General features: G+C 38.7%; 1 protein-coding gene across 4 annotated transcripts in view; it reads right to left on the bottom strand.

The window, feature by feature from the left end:
- Positions 1-12,449, bottom strand: part of IQCG (IQ motif containing G) — a 55,432-nt gene that overhangs the window by 27,709 nt on the left and 15,274 nt on the right. The window lies entirely within an intron of this gene.

Here is a 12,449-nt window from a genome sequence, read left to right as displayed (position 1 = left end):
TGGTATATTCAGACAATAAAATATTATTCTGGGGACACCTGCGTGGCTCAATCTGCTGAGCTTCTGACTATTGATTTCAGCTCAGCTCATGATCCCAGGGTTGTGGGATTAAGCCCCACGTCTGGCGCTGTGCTGAGTGTGGAGGCTTCTTGGGATTCTCTCTCTCTCCCTTTGCCCCTCTCCCCGGCTCCCACTCTCTCTCTAAAATTAAAAAATACATACACTGGCTGGGAAGATGGAGGCATAGGAGGACGCTGGGCTCACCGCGTCCTGCTGGTCACTTAGATTCCACCCACACCTGCCTAAATAGCCCAGGAAACCACCAGAAGACTAGCAGAACAGATTTTCCGGAGCCAAGCGTAGATGAAAGGCCCACAAAAGAGGGTAGGAAGGGCAGAGAAGTGGTGCGAGCTACGCAGACTGGCGGGAGGGAGCTGGAGTGGAGGGGCAGCCCGCCGGCAAAGCAGAGCCCCCGAGTCTGGCTTGCAAAAGTGGAGGGGCCAGATGGAGTGTGTTCAGATAGCAAGTGGGACTTAACATCTGGAAGATTATAAGCTAACAGCTCTGCCCAGAGAGTGGGAGGGCTGGAGGACAACGGGAGGGAGAGTTGCTGAGCCCTGGACAACAGAGCACAGCTTGGCGGGGAACAAAGGCGCTCACCAGCGCCATCTCCCTCGCCCATCCCCCAGCCAAAATCCCAAAGGGAACCAGTTCCTGTCAGGGAACTTGCTTGCACCAGGCAAACACCCAACGCTGTGCTTCTGTGGATCCGTCCCTCTGGTGGCGGGTCTGACTCCCTCCCGGTGCCACGGGGCCCCTTCTGAAGCGGATCACAGAAGGAAAAGCAAGCTGAGCCTGCCCCTCCCGCCCCTGTGCACCTTGCCGATCCACCCCAGCTAATACGCCAGATCCCCAGCACCACAAGCCTGGCAGTGTGCAAATAGCCCAGAGGGGCCACGCCACCCCACAGTGAATCCTACCCCTAGGAGAAGGGAAGAGAGATACACACCAGTCTGACTGTGGCCCCAGCGGTGGGCTGTTGGCAGACATCAGGTCTGACTGCGGCCCCGCCCACCAACCCAAGTTATTCAAGACAGCACAGGGGAAGTGCCCCGCAGTTCCGCACCCCTCCAGGGACTATCCAAAATGATGAAACGGAAGAATGCCCCTCAAAAAACCTCCAGGAAATAATGACAGCTAATGAACTGATCAAAAACGATTTAAACAATATAACAGAAAGTAAATTTAGAATAATAGTCATAAAATTAATCACTGGGCTTGAAAACAGTATAAAGGACAGCAAAGAATCTATTGCTACAGAGATCAAGGGACTAAGGAACAGCCGGGAGGAGCTAAAAATGCTATTAATGAGCTGCAAAATAAAACGGAGACGACCACAGCTTGGATTGAAGAGGCAGAGGAGAGAATAGGTGAACTAGAAGATAAAATTATGGAAAAAGAAGTAACTGAGAAAAAGAGAGAGAAAAAAATCCAGGAGTATGAGGGGAAAATTAGAGAACTAAGTGATGCACTAAAGAGAAATAATCTACGCATAATTGGTATTCCAGAGGAGGAAGAGAGAGGGAAAGGTGCTGAAGGTGTACTTGAATAAATAATAGCTGAGAACTTCCCTGATCTGGGGAAGGAAAAAGGCATTGAAATCCAAGAGGCACAGAGAACTCCCTTCAGACGTAACCTGAATCGATCTGCACAACATATCATAGTGAAACTGGCAAAATACAAGGATAAAGAGAAAATTCTGAAAGCAGCTAGGAATAAATGTGCTCTAACATATAAAGGGAAACTGAAAAGACTCGTGACGGATCTCTCTACTGAAACTTGGCAGGCCAGAAAGGAATGGCAGGAAATCTTCAATGTGATCAACAGAAAAAATAAGCAGCCAAGAATCCTCTATCCAGCAAATCTGTCATTTAGAATAGAAGGAGAGATAAAGGTCTTCCTAAACAAACAAAAACTGAAGGAATTCATCACCACTAAACCAGCCCTACAAGAGATCCTAAGGGGGATCCTGTGAGACAAAGTACCAGAGACATCGCTACAAGCATGAAACATACAGACATCACACTGAATGTAAATGGACTAAATGTGCCAACCAAAAGACATAGGGTATCAGAATGGATAAAAAAACAAGACCCATCTATTTGCTGTCTACAAGAGACTCATTTTAGACCTGAGGACACCTTCAGATTGAAAGTGAGGGGATGGAGAACTATCTTTCATGCTACTGGAAGTCAAAAGAGAGCTGGAGTAGCCATACTTATATCAGACAAACTAGACTTTAAATTAAGGCTGTAACAAGAGATGAAGAAGGGCATTATATAATAATTACAGGGTCTATCCATCAGGAAGAGCTAACAATTATAAATGTCTATGCGCCGAATACAGGAGCCCCCAAATATATAAAACAATTACTCACAAACGTAAGCAACCTTATTGATAAGAATGTGGTAATTGCAGGGGACTGTAACACCCCACTTACAACAATGGATAGATCATCTAGACACATGGTCAATGAAACAAGGGCCCTGAAAGATACATTGGATCAGATGGACTTGACAGATATATTTAGAACTCTGCATCCCAAAGCAACAGAATATACTTTCTTCTCGCGTGCACATGGAACATTCTCCAAGATAGATCACATACTGGGTCACAAAACAGCCCTTCATAAGTATACAAGAATTAAGATCATACCATGCATACTTTCAGACCACAATGCTATGAAGCTTGAAATCAACCACAGGAAAAAGTCTGGAAAACCTCCAAAAACATGGAGGTTAAAGAACATCCTACTAAAGAATGAATGGGTCAACCAGGCAATTAGAGAAGAAATTAAAAAATATATGGAAACAAACAAAAATGAAAATACAACAATGCAAACGCTTTGGGATGCAGCGAAGGCAGTCCTGAGAGGAAAATACACTGCAATCCAGGCCTATCTCAAGAAACAAGAAAAATCCCAAATACAAAATCTAACAGAACACCTAAAGGAAATAGAAGCAGAACAGCAAAGATACCCTAAACCCAGCAGAAGAAGAGAAATAATAAATATTAGAGCAGAAATAAACAATATAGAATCTAAAAAAAACTGCAGAGCAGATCAATGAAACCAAGAGTTGGTTTTTTGAAAAAATAAACAAAATTGATAAACCTCTAGCCAGGCTTCTCAAAAAGAAAAGGGAGATGACCCAAATAGATAAAATCATGAATGAAAATGGAATTATTACAACCAATCGCTCAGAAATACAAGCAATTATCAGGGAATACTATGAAAAACTATATGCCAACAAACTGGAAAACCTGGAAGAAATGAACAAACTCCTAAACACCCACACACTTCCAAAACTCAATCAGGAGGAAATAGAAAGCTTGAACAGGCCCATAACCAGCGAAGAAGTTGAATCAGTTATCAAAAATCTCCCAACAAATAAGAGTCCAGGACCAGATGGCTTCCCAGGGGAGTTCTACCAGACATTTAAAGCAGAGATAATACCTATCCTTCTCAAGCTATTACAAAAATAGAAAGGGAAGGAAAACTTCCAGACTCATTCTATGAAGCCAGTATTACTTTGATTCCTACACCAGACAGAGACCCAGTAAAAAAAAGAGAACTACAGGCCAATATCCCTGATGAATATGGATGCAAAAAATCTCAATAAGATACTAGCAAATCGAATTCAACAGCATATGAAAAGAATTATTCACCATGATCAAGTGGGATTCATTCCTGGGATGCAGGGCTGGTTCAACATTCGCAAATCAATCAACGTGATACATCACATTAATAAAAGAAAAGATAAGAACCATATGATGCTGTCAATCGATGCAGAAAAAGCATTTGACAAAATGCAGCATCCTTTCTTAATAAAAACCCTCGGGAAAGTCGGGATAGAAGGAACATACTTAAACATCATAGAAGCCATTTATGAAAAGCTCTCAGCTAATATCATCCTCAGTGGGGAAGAACTGAGAGCTTTCCCCTGAGATCAGGAACGTGACAGGGATGTCCACTCTCACCGCTGTTGGTTAACACAGTGTTGGAAGTGTTAGCATCAGCAATCAGACAACAAAAGGAAATCAAAGGCATCAAAATTGTCAAAGATGAAGTCAAGCTTTCACTTTTTGCAGATGACATGATATTATACATGGAAAATCCGATAGACTCCACCAAAAGTCTGCTAGAACTGATACATGAATTCAGCAAAGTCTCAGGATGCAAAATCAATGTACAGAAATCAGTTACATTCTTATACGCTAATAATGAAGCAACAGAAAGACAAATAAAGAAACTGATACCATTCACAGTTGCACCAAGAAGCATAAAATACCTAGGAATAAATCTAACCAAAGATGTAAAAGATCTGTATGCTGAAAACTATAGAAAGCTTATGAAGGAAATTGAAGAAGATATAAAGAAATGGAAAAACATTCCGTGCTCATGGGTTGGAAGAATAAATATTGTCAAAATGTCAATACTACCCAAAGCTATCTACACATTCAATGCAATTCCAATAAAAAATGCACCAGCATTCTTCTCAAAGCTAGAACAAGCAATCCTAAAATTCATATGGAACCACAAAAGGCCCCAAATGGCCAAAGTAATTTTGAAGAAGACCAAAGCAGGAGGCATCACAATCCCAGACTTTAGCCTCTACTACAAAACTGTAATCACCAAGACAGCATGGTATTGGCATAAAAACAGACACATAGACCAGTGGAATAGAATAGAAACCCCAGAACTAGACCCACAAAAGTATGGCCAACTAATCTTTGACAAAGCAGGAAAGAATATCCAATGGAAAAAAGACAGTCTCTTTAACAAATGGTGCTGGGAGAACTGGACAGCAACATGCAGAAGGTTGAAACTAGACCACTTTCTCACACCATTCACAAAAATAAACGCAAAATGGATAAAGGACCTGAATGTGAGACAGGAAACCATCAAAACCCTAGATGAGAAAGCAGGAAAAGACCTCTCTGACCTCAGCCGCAGCAATTTCTTACTTAACACATCCCAAAGGCAAGGGAATTAAAGCAAAAATGAACTATTGGGACCTCTTCAAGATAAAAAGCTTCTGCACAGCACAGGAAACAATCAACAAAACCAAAAGGCAACCAATGGAACGGAAAAAGATATTTGCAAATGACGTATCGGACAAAGGGCTAGTATCCAAAATCTATAAAGAGCTCATCAAACTCCACACCCAAAAAACAAATAACCCAGTGAAGAAATGGGCAGAAAACATGAATAGACACTTCTCTAAAGAAGACATCCAGATGGCCAACAGGCACATGAAAAGATGCTCAACATTGCTCCTCATCAGGGAAATACAAATCAAGACCACACTCAGGTATCACCTCACACCAGTGAGAGTGGCCAAAATGAACAAATCAGGAGACTCTAGATGCTGGAGAGGATGTGGAGAAACGGGAACCCTCTTGCACTGTTGGTGGGAATGCAAACTGGTGCAGCCACTCTGGAAACAGTGTGGAGGTTCCTCAAAAAATTAAAAATAGACCTACCCTATGACCCAGCAGTAGCACTGCTAGGAATTTACCCAAGGGATACAGGAGTACTGATGCATAGGGGCACCTGTACCCCAATGTTTATAGCAGCACTCTCAACAATAGCCAAATTATGGAAAGAGCCTAAATGTCCATCAACTGATGAATGGATAAAAAAAATTGTGGTTTATATACATAATGGAGTACTACGTGGCAATGAGAAAGAATGAAATATGGCCCTTTGTAGCAACGTGGATGGAACTGGAGAGTGTGATGCTAAGTGAAATAAGCCATACAGAGAAAGACAGATACCATATGTTTTCACTCTTATGTGGATCCTGAGAAACTTAACAGGAACCCATGGGGGAGGGGAAGGAAAAAAAAAAAAAAGTAGAGGTTAGAGTGGGAGAGAGCCAAAGCATAAGAGACTTTTAAAAACTGAGAATAAACTGAGGACTGATGGGGGGTGGGAGGGAGGGGAGGGTGGGTGATGGGTACTGAAGAGGGCATCTTTTGGGATGAGCACTGGGTGTTGTATGGAAACCAATTTGACAATAAATTTCATATATTAAAAACAAATAAATAAAATAAATAAATAAAATTAAAAAAGAAAGTTGTTCAAGTTAAAAAAATAAAAAAATAATAAAGTTTAAAAGTATATATATTATTTCATGCTAACAAAGGAAAATGACCTGTCAAGCATGACAAGACATGGAAGAATCCTAAATGCATAATACTAAGTGGAAGAAGCCAATCTGAAAACGCTATGTGCTGTATGATTTCAACTACATGACATTCTGAAGAAGGCAAAACTATGAAGACAGTAGAAAAATCAGTGGTTGCCAGGGGCTCAGGGAGAGGGTAGGAAGGATTAATAGGTAGAACACAAAGGATTTTTGGGGCAGTGAAACTATTCTATATAAAACTGTAACACTGGATGTATGTCAGCACACATTTGTCAAAACCCACAGAATATATAACAAAAACGTGAACCCTAGGGGTGCCTGGATGGCTCAGTTGGTTAGGCTTGGTTTTGGCTCAGGTCATGATCTCACGGTTTGTGAGTTTGAGCCCCACAGAGCCTGCTTGGGATTCTCTCTCTCCTTCTGTAGAGGCAGGCCCTCTCTAGGGGCAGAGTCCCTCTCCTGCTTGCTTGTTCTATGTCTCTCAAAATAAATAAAAAACTGAAAAAACAATAATAAAATGGTTTTTTTTGAAGAGTGAACCCTAATGTAAACTATGGACTTCAGTTAATAATAATGTATCAATACTGGCTCATTGATGATAACAAATGTACTGCATTAATATAAGATGTTAATAATAAGAGGTATATAGGAACTCTTTTTTTTTTTTAAGATTTTATTTGTAAGCAATCTCTATACCCAACATGGGGCTCAAACCCACAACCCCAAGATCAACAGTTGCATGCCCCACATACTGAGCCAGCCAGGTACCCTAGGAACTCTACTTTCTGCTTAGTTTTTCTATGAACTTAAAACTGAAGTCTACTGAAAAAAAAAAAAAAAAAAAAAAAAAAAAGCAATGCCCAAACAATAGTCACATAGGATCCAAGTTATGTATACCCTTCTGTCACAAATGGGAATAGTGCTGGTGTGGCTTGCACAATATTAGTGATCTCCATTCTACAGCCGAGTTCCAATAAAGAGCACCCAGGTTACCACTTCAGCAAGCAGAGGGGCTACTCTGGCTCCTTTTGTTTGCCTTTCTAGAGTAGAGGCTGAGTGACCATGATGAAATTGGTAACTCATAAATCTTGGACCTTCTGACCAAAATCTTAAAAGACCCTAAAACCTGGCAAATTCTCTCCTTTCTTTTGCTTTGAAAAACAAAGTGGTCTGTCTCCCCTGAATAATAATGAAGTAGGATACATATTAAAAAATACGTAATGGTGTGTTGGGCTGGCTCAGTCAGAAAAGCATGTAACTCTGATCTTGAGGTTGTGAGTTCGAGCCCCATGTTGGGTATAGAGATAACAAAAAAAATTTTTTTAAGTGAGAATGATTTCTAACCAAAGGGAGCTTAAGCAGAGGATTTTTACATATTATTCATTCTTACTCAGGGGCAGATATGCACACATCTCACAGGTAGAATGCATACTTTAAGTATGTCTTTCACACCTGCTCCTAGAAGAAGGAAAAATTATTTCATGCCAGGCCCTATGTGGGGCTTTCCCCAAGGCTCATTCATTACACTTATCTTTTACCCATTTTTCCACTTATATTCTGGTATTTTTCTTATTATTTTATAATATTTTGTTGTATAGTGAAGATAATTACCAACAAGAGAAGCTTCACTTAAAACTAAACAGAGGAGCTGAGCAGAAAGGGATGGAGAGTGAGTACTAATGAGTACAGTCTTTCTTTTTTGGAATGATGAGAATGTTCTGGAATTAGATAGTGGTGATGGTTGCACAACTGTGAATATACCAAAAACCACCACCAAATTGTACATGTTGAAAAGATAAATGTTTGGTATTGACAAAGACTCTCTCCTTGACCAAACTAAGCAGGTTCCTCTGAGCCTTCTCTACCAGAGCTTGTCCTTAGCCACTGTCCTTAACTTCAGCCTGCATAGCCTAATTGAGCAAGACTTCTAAATCAGTTTAGAGAGAATCCCCACCCTGATCTGATCTCCCTGGATTTTGATCAAATTCCTCATCCCCCACCCTTGATATCTAAACCTTTAGCCTGCTTTCAGTAAGAATCCTGTTAAATTAGTTTAGCAAGAATCCTCTACCCTTTATGTCTCTTAGTAATTTTTTATCCACTGACCCCCTCTTCAGAGTTGAGCCTAATCTCTCTCCCTATTACAATAATCCTGAATAAAGTCTTCATTACCATTTTGACATGTGTCTGAATAATTTCTTTAACAGCATATAAATTTTATCTCAATAAAGCTCTTATTCAAGGAACTAAATAGAAAATCTTGTCTGTCTTATATCCATCACTAAATGTGATAAAAGTGCCAATCACACAGTAGTTAAAATACTAAACAATATGTAACTGATTTGCCCAAATCTATATATAATTTTCCAATTTAAGTAAATCCAAAATGATGCCTATCTAATTGGAAGAAAAATTAAAAGAAGAAATTATTATATATAATCACATATGTAAAATCAATCACTGGTAAACTGTCTACATTGAGATAATTTATTCCTTCCCAAATAGTGGTACATATTTCTTTTTTATTTTTCTTACTGGTTTTTTGTTTTGTTTTGTTTTTTGTGTTTTTTTTTTCTTACTGCTTTTTTTTAAATTAAAAAAAATTTTTTTTAATCTTTGAGAGAGAGACAGAGAGAGACAGAGTGGGAGCAGGGGAGAAACAGAGAGGGAGACACAGAATCCAAAGCAGGTTCCAGGCTCTGAGCTGCCAGCACAGAGCCTGATGTGGGGCTCCAACTCAGAACCAGGAGATCATGACCCAAGCAGAAGTCGGACACTTAACCAAGTGAGCCACCCAGGCGCCCCTTTATTTTTCTTACTTGATTAGCTTTTTAAAAAATTATTAAGTAATAAGTGCAACACTGTAATATTTCAAAACTGAATAGGCGCTTACAGGAAAAGATGGATAATCTGCCATCTCCCTCCCTTCCGATGCACTCTTATGAAGTAATCAATGTTAAGTCTTTTGATATATATCCTTCCGCATCTTTCCTTGTGCTCTTACATATATGGATGAGTTTTTTTTAATGAGTCATGTTACACACATAATAGTATAATTTTTTCACTTATCTATATATGAAGAACATTCCTCTAGATCAATCATAGAGCTCTAATTTATTCTTTTTAATAGCTGCATGTTTCTTATTTCCTAACATTAACAATCATTCAAGAACTCCTTTACTAAAGGACACTTACGCTATTTCTAGATTTTTACCATTATGCTACAACAAATAATTTGAATGTATATACATATACTGACTGAACCAGGAGCCTCCAGTTCTCATTTTCTTTCTTTTTTTTCAAGTTTATTTTGAGAGAGAGAGAGAGAATAGGCAGGGAGAGGGAGTGAGACAGGGGCAGAGGATCCAAAGCAGGCTTTGTACTGACAGAAGAGAGCCCAATTACCGGGCTCGAACTCACAAACCAAAGTCAAACACTTAACAGACTGAGCCACCCAGGTACCCCTCCAGTTATCATTTTCTACGCATTTTTTTTTCAGTTTTATTATAGAGATGTGATAATACTATATTATTTCCAGTCTTTCGTTTTCTATTTAAAATTGTGACATAGAGGTACCTGGGTGGCTCAGTGGGTTAAGTGTCCAACTCTTGATTTCAGCTCAGGTCATAATCTCATGGTCGTGAGATTGAGCTCCGTGCTGGGCTCCACGCTGGTGTGGAGCCTGTTTGGGATTCTCTCTCCCTCTCCCTCTGCTCCTCCCCCACTTGCATTCTCTCTCTCTTTCTCAAAAAAAAAAAATTGTGATATAAACATTTCCCCCATGTTATAACTCTGTAAACAATACTTTAAATAGATTTATAATATCATCCATTATAGACTATATCTTTGATTCTGTAATTCCACATGTAGTGACTGAACTTCATGGAATAATAATGGATCAGACAAAGAAACACACTAACACATCATTTGCTAAAACAAAAATTTGGAAACAACCTAAATGTTAAATTCAAGGAATGGTTAAATAAATTATGGAATAGTACATAAATAATAGTGAATATTATAAAATTGAAATTAGGTATATGTATTTTTCATAAATAAATCATTTTTACAAATTATACCAATTAATTCTCCCACCAGCAATGTACTTACAATGTTAAGTCCATAATAGTAGCTGTTATTATTATTAGGCACTTACTATGTTCCAGGAACTATCCTAAGTCTGTACATGTGTTAATTAATCTAACTGTCAAAATATCCCTAGTACAGGGACGTCTGGATGGCTCAGTAGGTTAAGTGTCCCACTCTTGATTTCAGCTCAGATCATGAGATGAAGCCCTGTGGAGCCTGCTTGGGATTCTCTCTCCCTCTCTCTCCCTCTCCCCTGTTTGCATGTATATGCTCTCTCTCTCTCTCTCTCTCAAAAAAAAAAAAAAATCCCTAGTACAGAATTTATTACCAATACTAAGGTACAAAGGAAGAGAAAATAACTCAAGGAAAACAATTTCACCTATACAAACAAGATAAACACTCTCATTCTGAGTACTCAGCCTTCATATAAGAATTTTATCTTGGTCCCAAAATCATCTGATTGTGTTCAATTTCTTAAGGTATGAAACTCTTTGGAATTAGTTCAAAGGCCCTGAAAAAGAAAACTTACCTTGGCATGCTTTTCATGATTACCTGCTATTGTTCAGGAATTTGCAGTGAATTCAGTCTTAAGAAAAATTACTGTAAAGACATCCAAATCAGTAAGGAAGAAGTAAAACTTTCACTCTTTGCAGATGACATAATACTATACAGAAAAACCAAAAGACTACACCAAAAAACTGCTAAAACTGATAAAGGAATTTAGTAAAGTGGCAGGATACAAACTCAATGTACAGAAATCTGTTGCATTTCTATATGCCAGTAATGAAACAACAGAAACAGAAATTAATAAAACAATCCCATTTACAATTGAACCTAAAATATGAGATGCCTAGGAATAAACCTAACCAAAGAGGTGAAAGATCTGTACTCTGAAAACTATAAAACACTGATGAAAGAAATTGAAGACAACACCAAGAAATGAAGACATTCCATACTCATGGATTGGAAGAACAAATATTGTGAAAATGTCTATATTACCCAAAGCAATCTACATATTTAATGCAATCCTTGTCAGAATTCCAACAGCATTTTTCATAGAACCAGAACAAGCAATCCTAACATTTTTATGGAATCAAAAGACTCCAAATAGCCAAAGCAATCTTGAAAAAGAAAAGAAAAGCTGCAGGCATCACAATTCTGGACTTGAAGTTATATTACAAAGCTGTAGTAATCAAAACAGTATGGTAATGGAACAAAACTAGATACAGAATAAAAACAGAAATAAACCCACAATTATATGGTCAGTCAATCTTTGACAAAGTGGAAAAGAATACCCAGTGGAAAAAAGACAGTCTCTTCAACAAATGGCCTTGGGAAAACTGGACAAAAACATGCAAGAGAAAGAAACTGGCTCACTTTTTTACACTATCTACAAAAACAAATTCAGAATGGACTAAAAACCAAAACGTGAGACTGGAAACGAGAAAAATCCTAGAAGAGAGCACAGAAAGCACAGGCAGTAACTTCTCTGACATTGGCTATAGCAACTTTTCATAGATAGGTCCAAGGCAAAGGAAACAAAAGCAAATCAATCAATCAACAAAACCAAAAGGCAACCTACAGAATGGGAAAAGATATTTTCAAATGACATATCCAATAAAGGGTTGGTACCCAAAACATACAAAAAGTTTATAAAACTCATCACCCAAAAAACAAATAATCCAGTGAAAAAACGGGCAGAAGACACGAACAAACATTTTCCAAAGAAGACTTCCAGATGGCCAATAGACACATGAAAAGATGTTCATTAACATTTAACATCAGGGAAATGCAAATCAAAACTACAATGAGATATCACTTCATACCTGTAAGAATGGCTGAAATCAACAACACAAGAAACAACAGGTGTTGGCCAAGGATGTGGAGAAAATTAACCTCTTGCACTGTTGGTGGGAATGTGAACTGATGCAGCCACTGTGGAAAACCCTATGGAGGTTTCTCAAAAAGTTAAAAATAGAATTATATTATGATCCAGTAATAGCACTACTGGATATTTACCCAAAGAACACAAAAACTCTAATTCAGAAGGGATACATGCACCCCTATGTTTATAGCAGCATTATTTACAATAGCCAAGATATGAAAGTAGCCCATGTGTCCATTGATATATAAATGGATAAATATGTG

The sequence above is a fragment of the Acinonyx jubatus genome, chromosome C2, assembly GCF_027475565.1.
Source record: "Acinonyx jubatus isolate Ajub_Pintada_27869175 chromosome C2, VMU_Ajub_asm_v1.0, whole genome shotgun sequence".
NCBI classification, from domain to species: domain Eukaryota; kingdom Metazoa; phylum Chordata; class Mammalia; order Carnivora; family Felidae; genus Acinonyx; species Acinonyx jubatus.
The sequence above is the reverse complement of the archived record's forward strand: the minus strand, read 5'-3'. Positions and strand labels throughout refer to the sequence as shown.